The sequence below is a fragment of the Schistocerca cancellata genome, chromosome 2 (assembly GCF_023864275.1).
Source record: "Schistocerca cancellata isolate TAMUIC-IGC-003103 chromosome 2, iqSchCanc2.1, whole genome shotgun sequence".
Taxonomy (NCBI): Eukaryota; Metazoa; Arthropoda; class Insecta; order Orthoptera; family Acrididae; genus Schistocerca; species Schistocerca cancellata.
Window position 1 is genome coordinate 1,120,894,840 of NC_064627.1, and position 15,494 is coordinate 1,120,910,333.

A 15,494-nucleotide genomic window follows, 5' to 3' on the forward strand; every position below is an offset into this window, starting at 1 on the left:
CGTAGACAAATAGCAACAGTGCAACCTGCCGGATTGGCTACCAAGTGCACTGTGTTCAAGAATGCATTTCACGTGATATTTGAGTATTTTTGTCCATCCCTTCTTTCTTATCTTCTCCTTAAGCGCAGCATGCGATTCCGCACAAACTGAAACATCTGTTTCGTCCGTCATCGGAAGCCTTGAGGCGTTGTGCGAAATCATACTCGCAGATAAGTCCAGGATCCACAAACACTGCAACAAACGAGACATATTAGAGGACCTATTGCTTCGCAGATTTACTAGGAAACTTTTATAGGTTTTCTGGAATTAATTCTCTGCACAGCTACACTGTCTATTCAGTCTAAATAAGGGCTGCAAATCTCGCTTGACCCGCCAGACAGGGTAAACCCCTCTCTACCACGAATTCAGTAATTATGGGCCTGTAGCTATCTGATTATTTTCAGATTCCAGGATTCGACCACTGGATTGGAAAATGTACACCGATACCAGTGTACACAACTCTTAACAGTTTCCGCTGATAATCTGTACACCAAAACAGGAATACAGATCATTGTGAAGTCACATAGGAACACAACACTCAAATTTCAACTGAAGTAAATAAGATTTGTTGGTTTTTATTAAACCTCGTCTGGTCCGTAACTGTTTGTCAAACAGCATCTCCAGTTACCTACTGACCCAACAATTTCTGCCTACCTTAAACGGAATCCCATGGCCCCGCACAGGGACATACTTCCGAATGGTTGTAGACTTTCGACGGAAAGTAACCTCGTTGATCTCGAACGATCATCAACTCCCGACTCCAGAAATGATAACCACTCTAAAACACGAACACCGACCCTCAGAGCAAAGACTTTCTTTGTATCCCCACGATGACTCCTCGCCAACTTCCGATTTCCCGAGCTTCCTACTGCTCAACCTAACTGCAATGCGCAGCGAGGTTAAGTGATCACTTTTCGAAACCCCGTAATTGACTGCCGCTGAGATGTGCAAGTTTGAAGTTTGGCTCACAGGTGCCTACAATCTTCCTCTCTAACGGAAAAAAAGCTTGGTGTGCCGTGCGACAACACCCTCGGACTCGGCGACACTTCAAACAGCAAAACGTCGACACTAACAAAAAAAAAAAAAAGGCCACAGCTCAAAAGTTCTTGAGAGCTCTAAGGTTAGGTTGGGTTGTTATGCTAATTATTGCTATTCTGATCACATGAAGCGCCATCTGTCGGACATTTTTTGAACTTTTGTATTTTTTTGGTTCTAATAAAACCCCATGTCATTCCAAGCGTGTGTGTCAATTTGTACCTCGTACGGCAGTACCAAACATACTCGTTTAAGGAGCGATGGATCTGTTGAAGAGGTTGGGAAGGATTGTGTTGTTTGGGGGAGGAGATCAGACAGCGAGGTCATCGGTCTCATTGGATTAGGGAAGTACGGGGAAGGAAGTCGGCCGTGCCCTTTCAAAGGAACCATTCCGGAATTTGCCTGGAGTGATTTAGGGAAATCACAGTAAACCCAAATCAGGATGGCCGGATGTGGGATTGAACCGTCGTCCTCCCGAATGCGAGTCCAGTGCGCTAACTCACACGATTTTTTGAGCTCTAAGGTGTTTCATGATGTCCCATTCGCACCAAATTTCACAACAATTCTGCCCAGTGCCACCTTGACTTGTCATACGACGAGAACGTCGTCACAGCCCCTCTTACCCGCATTTCACCCCTTCTTTTAACGTCTCTGCGTAACGCAGCGTTCAAATCATGCGGTTTTATTACGGTAGGCCGAGGGAAAAATTTAAGATACACCGCTTCTCAGATTCGACAAGAAAAGGCCCCTGCGGGTGACATGAATGGCGTCAATGGAAACACGCCTTCCAATGGGGCATTGATTCCCACATATTTCGTTGTCGAAAAGGACAGTTCGCATTGCGATGAGCAACGAGAAAATGTTCCTGACAACCTTTGACACTGCTCTGACACCCTCAGACGTTTTAAGTCATTGTGCAACTGCATCCCTAATGAACATGATAGAACCCTTTTGCAGTGCATCGGGACCACAATTTTTGCTCTCGTTTACACGTTGGAACCACTAGGGACCGTTCGCAAACACTCAACGAAATTTGAATGTGATCCTAAGCAGCAAAGGATCTATCTATCTATCTATCTATATCCGAATCCCGCTCCAGCTACTGCCGGGTCTGGGTGCTGACGAGTCCTCTCCATTTGGCTCTGTCCTCCCACCACTTTTCTTCCTCCACTTGCTGCCAGGTCACACCTCTCCTTTCAACAGATATTCTCACTCCCATTTTCCACCGTGTTCTTGGGCGCCCTCTAGGTCGTTTCCCATCCATCGTTAGTTCTTCCATAATTTTGGGGAGTCTCTGCCCATGCATCCTCTTAACATGCCCATACCATCTTAATCTCTTTCTTTCAATTTCTTCTTTCATACTTTCTTGTTTGAGGTCCTTTCTAATCTCTACATTCCTTATTCTGTCCATTCTTGTTTTTCCCTTTACTGCTCTGAGAAATTTCATTTCCCCTGCTTGCAGTCTGCTCCAGTCCCTTTCTTTCATTGTCCATGTTTCTCCACCATAGGTGACAATAGGGAAGTAATAATTCTTATACATCAGGAGTTTTGCTCTTTCTGGAACTTCATTATTCCAAATCAGATGTTTTATTGTTTGGTAGAAATTGCCTCCCTTCTGTAACCTCCTATTAATTTCGTTAGTTATTCTTCCCTCCCTAGATATTTCACTCCCTAAATAAGTGAAACTTTCTACCACTTTGAGGGGTTCTCCATTCAAGGTAATATTTCCATTGATTCCTTTCTCTCTTCCAAATACCATTACTTCACTCTTATCTTTATTTATTCTTAATCCATACCTTTTCATTATTTCCTTCCACGCATCAAGCTGAAACTGTACATCGACCTCTTTATCACCCCATATTACCATATCATCTGCAAAAATCATCTTTTTGTCTTTTTCTTTTACTATATCTTTAACTGCCCTATTCATTCCCTCCATCACAACATTGAAAAGCGCAGGAGATAGAATACTTCCTTGCTTAAGTCCTTGTCTTATTTCGAAGTATTCAGAGTTCCCCAATGGTGTTCTAATTCTACAATTGTGGCCTCTGTACATTGTCTTTATAACATTAATGTATCCATCTTCTATATCTATCTTCTTCAGTTCTTCCCAGAGTCTTTCCCTGTCAACTGAGTCATAAGCCTTTTCTATGTCAATAAAAACCATTATCACCCTTTTGTTATACTCCCAACTTTTTTCCATCAGTTGACGGATAGAAAATATCAGGTCGATTGTGCTCCTTCCTTTCCTAAACCCATGCTGTTCTTCACTCAGCTCCTTTTCTATCTTTTCACTTATTCGATTCAGTAAAATTCTTTCAAAAATCTTGGCTGTATGACTCATGAGGGTTATTCCTCTGTAGTTTTTACAAAGTCTTTTATTGCCTTTCTTGAAGATGGGAACAATGTCTCCTGTTCTCCAGTCGCCAGGTATTTTACTATTTCTCCACACGCTTGATAGTACTCTATACAGCCACTGCATTCCCACTGGACCTGCTGCTCTTATCATGTCCACTGATACTTCATCAGGTCCTGGGGCTTTCCCCCCATTCATCTTCTTCACAGCTTTTTCCATTTCTTCCTGTGTAATTTGTCCTAATTCTGCTTCCCAACTTCTCTCAATTTCTCCATTATTTGTTGTTTCCTCATGTACCTGGTCCTCAGCGTTTAACAGCTTCTTAAAATGTTCTTTCCAGAGATCTTTTATATTCCCTGGATCTTCAATAATGGTACCGTCCTCTGTTTCCATCTTTACTGGTACTTCAGAAGCCTTCCTTTTATTTTTCATCATTTTATAGAACATTTTCTTATTGCTCGTCACATCTTCTTCAAGTTTTTTTGTAAACTCTTCCCATGCCTTTTTCTTTGCTGTTTCCACTATTTCTTTGCACTTCTTCTTTTCCTCTATATATCTTTTATGGTCTTCGTCATTTTTAGTTTTCCACCATTTTCTCCATGCTCCATTTTTTCTTCTAACTGCTTGGATTGTGGTATCGTCCCACCAACTTGTCTGTCTTATTTTTTCCTTTCCAGATGTTCTGCCACATACTTTTTGTGCTGCTTCGACTAAAGTGTCTTTGAATAAACTCCATTCTTTTTCTACATCGCAGAAAACTTCTTTTGGAAATTTTTGTGTTATTAATTCTCTGTACTTCTCAGCACATTCACTCTCCTTCAATTTCCAATCCCGTATCCTCGTCACTTTCTTCTGTTTTCTATTTTTCACACACTGATTCATTTTCCATTGTCCCACCAGTAATCTATGGTCTCCATCAGCACTCACACTTGGAATTACCTTCACATTTGTTACTTTCTCTCCCCATTTCCTATCTACTAGAATATAATCAATTACACTCTTCGTTCTTCCATCCCAACTGTATCTGGTGATAACATGACTTTCTCTCTTCATAAACCAGCTGTTTGCTATTTTCATTCCATTTCTCTGGCACAAATCCAGGAGTCTTTCCCCTTCTTCATTTCTACCTCCATATCCAAAACATCCCAATACTTGCTCAAATCCCTTTCTGTCTTTGCCTACCTGTGCATTAAAATCTCCCATCACTATATTAGCACTCTCTATATGGTTTTCTAACACATTTTCAAAGTCCATCTTCTCTTCTTCGCTACATCCCACTTGAGGTGCATAAATCTGGATTACTTTTAGTGTTTCTTTTTGGAATCTCAGGTTTAAGATTATGATCCTGTCTGATATATATCTCACATTTTCAATACAGCTTTGTACATTCTTATTCACCATCACTGCCACACCATTTCTTCCAGACATGTTATTCCCACTCCAGTACAGTTTTCCTCCTCCTCTCAAATTCTTCTCACCTTTTCCCTTCCACTTTGTTTCGCTTAATCCCAATATATCTAACTTCCTCTCTGTCAGTACATCTGTCATTTCTTCCATTTTTCCATTGAGGGTTAATATATTAAGGGTGCCAATATTTAGGTTATTTTTTAGTCCAGTTGGTTTCTTCTTCTTGTACTGATGAGTAACATCAGGTCTCCCGTCATTTGCACCAGTACTTGAAGAAGCAGTGGGGTCAAATCCTGAGTGGTTCGTTCCGAGGCTCGTCTGTGTTTTGAAAGCAATATATGAACACTTTCCTACTGGCTTGCTAGGCCTAACGCAAGGAAGGATTTTCTGTTGGGGTTGTCTCCCTTAGCCTTTGGAGTTTCTCCTCCACCACAGGGCAGTGGTTCCCTTCTCATTTAATCCCCAGAAAGGAGGGTTGCCTCATCTGCCAGCTACGCCGTTCCGAAGTCTTCCTTCTCCGCAAAGGATACTAATGCTTTTCCAGTTCTCCTGTTTTGCGCCCTCCTGTGTCGTTATCACGTGGGAGTGGGGAGTGCACTATTAACATGTGCATCAATAAAAGGGCAGAGGAATCATCCAAGGCTTCTCAGTTCAGGAACACCCTCTGTGCCACCCTGCAACTTTGATGAGCACGTTACAAATGTAGCTGTCAGAAACTTTGGCACTAATTAAGCCTGGCGGCTGCTCTAGCGCCTGAAGATAGGCACATCTCCTCCATATGGTCGTCGAAGGAGATGCCTAACCCTCAGGAGCTACAGCAGTCACCAGGCTGATTTGCTGTCGAAATTTCAGAGCTGGGTGTCTCGGACGTCAAAAGGAGTGAAATGTGGGTAAGAGTGGCTATGACTACCTCCTCATCGCGTGACACGTCCGTGGTGGTGTTCGGCAGAATTGTGGTGAAATTTGGCGCCAATGTGACATCACCAACCCATATTACAGTTGACACAAATTTTTGAGCTGTGGCTTTTTTTTTCTCATCTGTTGACTCCTTCGTGTATGAAGACGCAGCGGCACCTTCCAGCCAAATTGCAAACTTATGCGTGGCAAGGGGAGACAATTACAGGGTTCCGAAAAAGTAATCATTCAGTTTTGTAGCACCATGTCTTAAGCATTTCAGTCTTTCAGCCAGTCGGGGTGAGGAACAGAATGTAGGTATTGTCATTGACCATTTCCTGTTGCAGAGAATAGGGCTTCTTTAAGGTGCTGCTTCCTGTCAAGATTTTCAGAAGTTTCCATCCAAAAGGTGCTGTAAAAACATTCCGTCATGGAAAATCACAAACTCGTAAGCCACCCTAGTAGATTCAAACTACAAACGATTCAGAAGGATTAGGAAGAGACTTTTCCTTAATTCCGAGGCTGACCAGAAGACCAGACGCCCCAGGTACCCAGAAACTTGGTACAGTATTCACAACAGCGAACGAGGCAAGCAGTCGGATGAAGTCAGGAAATGGTGTGTGTACCGCTTCTGTTGCTCTTTAGCAGCTCCACATTATTTCTTCGACCTCTTTATGGATTCATTGTACATTTTTTTCTTCAATTGAAGGTACTGTTAGCGCATTTCTTCGCATCTCTCGTCAAATACACTTGGCCGCAAAACCTTAGGATGAAAGCAACTTTCTCATAACGTGTCATCACTTGTATGTGTGCCCACGCCCATCTAGGGGCGATTTTGGGGCCTGAGCACTCTTATAAACGCTACACCTTCCATAGGCAATGTCATTACGGTTCCTTCAACGGTTTTCACTTTAAAGCCTCCATCTCGTTTGCTTTTGAATTACTGTAAGACGTACCTTCCTATGAGTTACTAAAGACTGCTGTAAAATTTCAACTGCTGTGAAACGTTGGGTAATCTTTTGTAAGGAGAATAGGTAACAATAGCATGAATTTAGGCTTTTTATGTAAAGTAGCTTCTGATGTACAAAAAGTTACTTAAAACACAGAATTTGTAACTTTCTTTTATAAATAAGATGCTGACATCTTCGTTTTATGTAAAAATCATTGAAGATTGTTAACAAAATACCTCATCTTCAAATAACGAAGTAAATGTCATTATGATCAAAAAAATGAAAATTTATATCATAATTTCAGTTTTAGATTACTATACTGGTGTGCAAAACTTAGGGCGACAGTACTTTGGCGTGATGTTTCGCTGCCAAATAACAAAGTTAGTGAAATTTGGACCGTACATAGAAAGAACTGCTACGGTATAGCATAGATGTAAATTGAAAGAAATACGCAGTGGGACATTATGCCTCCCTATGCCATAAAACTCTATCACCAACGTTTCTGTGTGCATTGACGTACTCTTAGAAGGTGACAGATTGGAATACGTAATACACCCAGGAATATTGTCGAACATGATTCGTATAGTAGCCTAGGTGGTATAATGTGGAGAAGAATAATGTAGGACGGGCGTGTTGATCCCTAAATCTTTGAACACGGCGTACCATTTATTCAACGTTGTTGCGACACTGTACTGCTTCCCCAGGTGAGTCTTACTTAAGGTGCATTCAGCCCTCACTTCGCGAAAGCACTGAACTGCGCATGTGGAAGAACTCTTGGAACGAGAGGATGTTCGACGATTGATCGGCCCTACCCGTTCCCTCGACTGAAATCCCATGGAGGACGTGTGGGATGCGTTGTGAAGGCATATTACGGTACGTTCACACTTACCAATGACTGTCCAACAGGTGTCAAGCTCACTGTTGAAAGAATGGAACACCCTGCCACGAGCACTCCCAACCAAACTTTTGGCCGCAAACGGAACTCGTTGCAGAGCATACGTTGGTGATCACACACCCTATTAATAACGTAATCTCGCCTTTTGTGATGTGCAGGCGACCATCATAAATCGCGGAGACATTAGTGGAACCACTTTTTAAATAAATGAGTTCTTTCTTTGAATCTCACTGCGTTGCTTTCTACATTATACTATACTACACTACAGTACTGTAGTGTACTACACTCTTTCTACGTATGGTCATAGTTTCATCGAGCTATGTGACTCAGCAGATACTTAATACGAAAGTTACTTTCGTCGTCACGTTTTCCGACTAGTGTACGTTTATATACCTATACTGAAACTCTAAAACTGTCGTGGCTGTCTGCTTGTCTGTGTGAACACTCTAATCTCCAAATCTACCTGACGAAAATACATGGGGTTCTCAGGTAAATTGAGCGTAGCTTTGGGTAACATAAACGCTTTATTTCATCAAAATCTGATCACGAAAAAGAAAAGATAGCGTAATTTAAATTCTATATGTGCGAAAGTGTGTTTGTCTTTTACCTTTTCACCACTAAACCACTGAACGGATTTTTATCAAAGTTGGTATGGAGATGGCTTGAATTCTGAGAAAGAGCATAGGCTACTTTAGAAAGTAAAAAAAGAAAAGAAAATTCGACACTTAAAAGTGTGAAGTAGAGAATGGAACATATTTTTTACATCAGCGAACATAAACCACGTTAAATATTATTAAATTCGTTGCATAATGTATCCACTGTGTAATGTACAGCTGCATCAATACTACGATGCATAGATGCGCTCTTCTGCCCACTCCCGTCTGTAAGAACTTCTCAGCAGCAACGCTGAATGCACGCGTCATCACGTGTTGGGGTAGTTGGAGCGGGAGGCGATGCTTCTATTCATCGTGATACGCTTATTCAGATAGGCAGACACGTGGGAGTAGCTGGTGTTATTGAATGTGCAACTCATTTGAACAAAACTACTGATATGCGAGCGTAGTGCAGTGTTACGTGGCTTTATGTGTAATTTCATCAGTTGATTTGTTTTCACCACGTAACGCCCGCTGTGTACGTCCTTCTTCGTTGCTGAACGATGTACACTTTTCGTTCTGACGCCGCAACTCTTCCTTTCCTATATCTTTACTACTTTTTATCTATATAAATGATGAACTATTGGTTTTGCCGTTTAACAAATTTTTAATAACTGTGGAAGTATTACAGGAATCGGGTCCCACCTAATGTGTCACCCGCCTATCCGTTTTACATAAACTTTTCAAGACTCGGTCGATCTGTTTACAAAGAGAAAGCAGAATCTCTCTTCCTTTGACGTCGTCCAACAACGACCTAGGAAGCTCGACGCCCTCGCGGCCCAGGCTCTTCCACGGCTCGCGGCAGTTTGCAGCATTCGTTTTATTCCTCGTCCACTTGCCGCTACGTCGAACTTTCGTGATGATCGTTGGCCAACGTCTTCCACGTTATCTGCAACATAAATAAACTTTCTTCCCACAGTATTTCTGAAAACAAAAAAAAAACTTAAAGAACATAATAATAATAATTGTTCTTACAATTATTCGTATAAGTCTTGGTCGATTTAATGAGGGGTGGGACAGGCCTAAGCCTTGTGACACTACAGTAGCTATGCGTGAAAGCTAGTAAAGCCTAAAAGCACAGAAACGTCCCCGTATTTTATCTTATAAATCTATCTGGTAGCTGAACTTTTCATAAAATCTTAATAACCTAATCACATTAGAACTTAATTCATGTATATTCATAATACATTATCAGCTGTTGCAATAACACTTAAAAATAATATCTGGAAAACATACACGAAGTTAACATGTGTTCTATTACACGGGTAGACCATGAAGTAACGGCCTACTGGACATTCTCGATGCACAGACTAATAATGAGGCTTTTGCAGAGGTAAAATGGTTCGTTGTGTAGTGCATAACACACTGCTGTTTAAGTGGCTGTTATTATTACTACTGGTTGCGGTTTCAAACCATTATCACCGTATCCATATACTTCTTCAAGGCACACATATAGCTAACGCTGCTTCACGCAGTCACTGCTGGATGTTAATACAACATAATAAATAAAACATTAAATCTAGACATACAAACAAAATAAAAGTTTTTACCTCGAAGTTACAAGTCAGTTGTACAAGACTGTAATGAAAAAAGAAAAACTATGAAATATGAGAATCAACTATAAAAATTAAAACACTGTGGAATGGCTTATAGGAATGTACGACAGAGAAGTAATCACACCTAAGTCATATAACTAGTCACAATGTAAGGGTATGTAAAAGAATAATAATAATAGCTTAGTGTTACACGTTTTTATAATTAGCCTCTCTGACTAGGTAGTGTACAAGATCTTTTCTCATGAAAAGATAATACAGGTTTTGGATATTGATCTGGAAACATTACAACCAATACAAATGGCAAAATATCATTCATTTCATTCTGCATTCAACTTACAGAAAAAGGGAGGAAACAACTGTCTCATTATATAATGGAAAATACAGGATGGAATGTGACAGTATAATGAAAAGGATAATTGCTACTCACCATATAGTGGAGATGCTGAGTAACATAGTCACATATAGGCACAACAAAAAGACTGTCGGAAAGTGAGCTCTCGGCCAACGAGGTCTTCGTCGAAAATAAACAACACACGCACACATACACACACGTTCAAGCAAACGCAACTTATGCACACATGACCAGAAACTGTGGTCGTCTGTGTGTGTGTGTGTGGGGGGGGGGGGGGGCGATGAATTGGGTTCGCATAAATGTGTAAGTGTGTATGTTGTCTGTTTTCGACGAAGAACTTGTTGGCTGAAAGCTCCCTTTCTGATAGTTTTCTTGTTGTGGCTATATGCGACTCAGCATCTCTGCTATATGGTAAGTAGCAACTATCTTTTTCATAATATTGTCTCATGATAGAAAATTATAGAGGTTATTATACGAAGATGACACAAGAAAAATATCAGTATCAAAGTACAATATCAGATCCAAAATCTCGCACAATGGTGGTTTGGTATCATGATGTAGATGCTATTGTGAAGAAAACTACCGGTCACATAAAAGGCGCAAATCGTGGCTGGAGACTGGAGACAACAAAGCATGTGCTTGTATGAAAGAACAATAAAAAATATTTAAAAAATGTCTGTTTTTCATTGTTTAATAGCTATCACGATATTTGATAGGAGCCACGATGTCTGTGTTAAAGTGAGAGACAGAATTAATGGCTACAGCGCATAACAAGTGTCAATCAGAACAAATGTCAAGCCCTACAGTAGGCCAGAGGCATAATGCAAGTGGTAACATGAATACATAATAATTATTATTATGTCATATAATAAATGTTGTATGTATATTTTCTAAAACAGTCATAATGCGTAAGCAACATGCAACATTTTCTCTCATTAAGAATAAGAGCGTAGTTTTCAGATACAGATGTGAAAACATTATAATCAGTGTAAAAGGACGAATACCATTCATTTTATCCTGAATATAACTGACAGGAAATGGAAGCCTATTATTGTATCTTGAGGTGAATAGAAAACCGGAAGTATGTGAATGAAAAATAAACATAACTGTAAACCTACATCTAATGTTAAATGCCTAACATCTAGTATTGTGGTACAGTACAGAGATGGAACCATGATGTAGAGACCAGTGTGAAACAACGAATCTGGCACAAAGTCCTGTAGTAGACAACAAAGGAAGTGCTAACATAAAAATACAGGTACAGTACATAAAACTAAAATGTCCAAGCATCTTGCCTCGCATTAAATGTGCAGTATTTATCACACTGACGATTTGGAACCACTACTTATGTGCTAATGTAAGAAACAGAACTAGTAATCAAGTTACATAATAAGAATTAAACATGACACCTATCAAGTCCTAAGAGTAGGCTGGAGCCACAACCCTGGGGAAAATGTGGGCAAATATCAATTGCCACTGTCATATAACAAGTATTATACATTCAACTGTTGCAGGCATAAGAAACATGCAACATCTTTTCTTAACAGATGTAAGAGCTCAATTTTCACATGAATGAAGTAGTACCATGTGACAGAAGAGTACAGGGGGAGGGGAGGGGAGTTACTAACTATGAAGCAGTGAGCAAATGTGTGAAACTGTTTCTAGAAGGATTATCATTGTAGATAAAATAGATTGCTGCACTTGTGTATGACATTCGTGTAATGATATCTAAGCCTGAAAAAACCATGTTATCGCATTGTGGTTCATAATTAATGAGAACAAAAGGTCGTTATCACATAATCCAATACCAGAAAACAAAGACATAAGTTAAAACCTGCTGTCGTGAATGAGGGTTTAAAAAGTAAGCGATTTTTTATGACTTATAGAACATGCCAATGAAGTTAAAAAGTAGTTCTTTTTTTAAGAGAAATTTGTTCATTCGTGATTTTTGCCTTGGTAATTATGCATGAAGTAGAAAATTTCTGTTTCTTCAAGTAAATTCATCCCTTCTCTTTTATTCCTATACTATGTAACATCTTTGTTTGTTCATTTATATAATTAACTGAGTGTTGTGAATTTTTAAATGAGTGTCTACAGCTGCAGGGTTGCTATGGTAAGAATGTTCCTGGTTTTTAGCTTTCTCCCTGTCTGACCAATATAAAGATGGTCATACTGTAGGTATTTGACTTTATTACTCCCTGGGTGATTATATATGAAGTCTTCCTCAGTACTATTTTCAATTTTAAGCCTGGGGGGAAATAATGACGTTACTTCTGCTGAATAATTGACTAATTTTCTCTGAAACTCTTCCAATACATGGGAGACCAGCATATTTAGTTTTGTTTCTATCATCTGTATTCTGCAACATAATTTTCTTTCATTTTAGTTTATTGTGGTATAAATATTAATTAATACTAGTTCAAACCATTCTGCAACGTGTTGTACTGTAATGTAGTTAGTACATTAATGGTGTTGTCATCCAGCAGCACTTAACTGATTAATCCATCTAACGATGAGTGAAAAAGGCATGATTGTATATGAGATTGTGACAACATGTTTCATGTAGAATAACACCATTGCTTATAGGTATGTAGATATTCTTTAATCTATAAAATTAACCCCTCCCTCCGCTGCCTTTATTTTGTACTATAAATTTAATATATAGATGTAATTCATTAAGTAATTATTACATATTTTAAGAAAATTTGATATGTGTTAACTGACTTACTACTATTATTTCATATACTTTTATGTTGTCACTATTTTCTAAAAATGTGCTTTACTTGTTATATGACTTAGATGTAATTACTTCTTCCTCATCTAAATCTATGCACTATTCTATATTATTTTAATGTTCACTGTTTTACACTGTTGATTCTTCAATATTACTGTTTTTCTATATTCATTATATATTGTACATCTGACTTGTATTTTTAGAAAAATTCTTATCTTGTTTTTATGTCTAGTGTAAATGTTTTCTGTATGAGCAGCATGTTGCAGTAACTTTCAACACTGAGAGTATGAAGCAACATTAACAATGCCTTTACTTTGGTTTGTTCTTCATAACACACATCTGTGGTTAGGTACACTTTGATTTGTTTACTATTAGCCGATAATCAGTTATAATGTAGCTTTCACATTGGAAACACTAATTCTTGTGTAAGGATAGCTGTCTGCTTGTTTACTTGTTCAGCAGATGAGGGACAGTGTGGACTGCCATACCGAAATGATATGCTCTTATATGTGAAAAACGTTTGATCTTTTGTAAATTTTAGTTTACAACACGTCAAGTGCGATTGAAATTCATGTATTTCCGGTTTTTACATGCTTCGTTTTGTTTTATATAGATAAGGTGACGACGGTTTGAAACTGAAACCGTTAGTAATAATAAAAGACACTTAAACAGCTGTGTGTCATGTATTCCATAATTAGCTTCAAAAAAAGTCGAAAATGGTATCATCGACCACTTATCTGAGTACAGAGTGAGTTCCAGTCAAAACAAGCTGTTGTTATGTATTCTGTGATTATTTACAAAACTAATTTCAAAGTACTGTGAGGCCAAAGTGCTATTCTGTTTCAGTGTGCTGGGAAGTTGAAACATGCAAAGAGTTACCATAAACTAAGGGAGTGTCAAATGCTCAACAGCGGGTGAATAAATGAGCAACTGGAAACCTGACCTAGATATCCGTTTGTCATCACAGATGATATGGCGAATTAAATGAACAAATTTGTGCATTTAATGTAGATAAATAAAGTAAGCAAACATTTTGTGACACGCTTTTCGCTAGTAAAGTATACACTGCTGGATAATAGTAAACCAAAGGACTGCGTCATTTTGTTGACAAGTGAGGTCACAGGTAGTTCATCACTGCAATCCAGACCAAACGAAAGATCCCTATCACAGGAAAGGGTGCCCAAAATGTCGAATCAAAAGACAGTGTAACCCGCTCTGGCAACAACGCTGGCGTGAATTCTTGCACGCAAACGATCTTAACTTTGCCGAACGGCATCGTGTGAAAGATTGTCCCAAGCAACTTGACCTTTTGTTGCAATTGGGCAGTGGTTTGTGCGGATCCTCGAGAATGATTAAGTTCCTGGTTCATCATATCCCAAACGAGTTCAGTTGGCATGGTTGTACCCTAGAACGAATGTTGCAAACACTGTTCACCTCTGAACTCAGCACAGCTGCTGTCTGCAGAGTCGATACGGAGGGTCCACAGACAGGCCTCCTGATCACCGATGACTGTGAAAAACGAATTATTAATACCATAACTGCTCGGTCTGCACAAATTGTATCCTTGTGCAACTGAACACAGTCCCTGAGGGTGTTGCATTTTTATCGAGTAGTGTATTTCCGAACTTAATGAAGACAACATTTTAGGATTACTCCGGTACACAGCTTTCCGAATCATAAAAATATTTTAGCATTCTATTCAATACCTCCTCATTAGTTACGTGATCTACCCATCTAATCTTCAGCTTTCTTCTGTAGCACCACATTTCGAAAGCTTCTATTCTCTTCTTGTCCAAACTATTTATCGTCCATGTTTCACTTCCATACATGGCTACACGCCGTACAAATACTTTCAGAAACGACTTCCTGACACTTAAATCTATACTCGATGTTAACAAATTTCTCTTCTTCAGAAACGCTTTCCTTCCCATTGCCAGTCTACATTTTATATCCTCTCTACTTCGACCATCATCAGTTATTTTGCTCCCCAAATAGCAAAAGTGCTTTACTACTTTATGTGTCTCATTTCCTAATCTAATTCCCTCAGCATCACCCGAGTTAATTCGACTACATTCCATAATGCTCGTTTTGCTTTTGTTGATGTTCATCTTATATCCTCCTTTCAAGACACCGTCCATTCCGTTCAACTGGTCTTCCAAGTCCTTTGCTGTCTCTGACAGAATTACAATGTCATCGGTGAACCTCAAAGTTTTTATTTTTTCTCCATGGATTTTAATACCTATTCCGAACTTTTCTTTTGTTTCCTTTACTGCTTGCTCAATATACAGATTGAATAGCATCAGCGAGAGGCTACAACACTGTCTCACCCCCTTCCCGACCACTGCTTCCCTTTCATGTCCCTCGACTCTTATAACTGCCATCTGGTTTCTGTACAATTTGTAAATAGCCTTTCGCTCCCTGTATTTTACTCCTGCCACCTTCAGAATTTGAAAGATAGTATTCCAGTCAACATTGTCAAATGCTTTCTCTAAGTCTACAAATGCTATAAACGGTTTGCCTTTCCTTAATGTATTTTCTAAGATAAGTCGTAGAGTTAGTATTACCTCACGTGTTCCACCATTGATACGGAATCCAAACTGATCGCCCCCGACGTCGGCTTCTA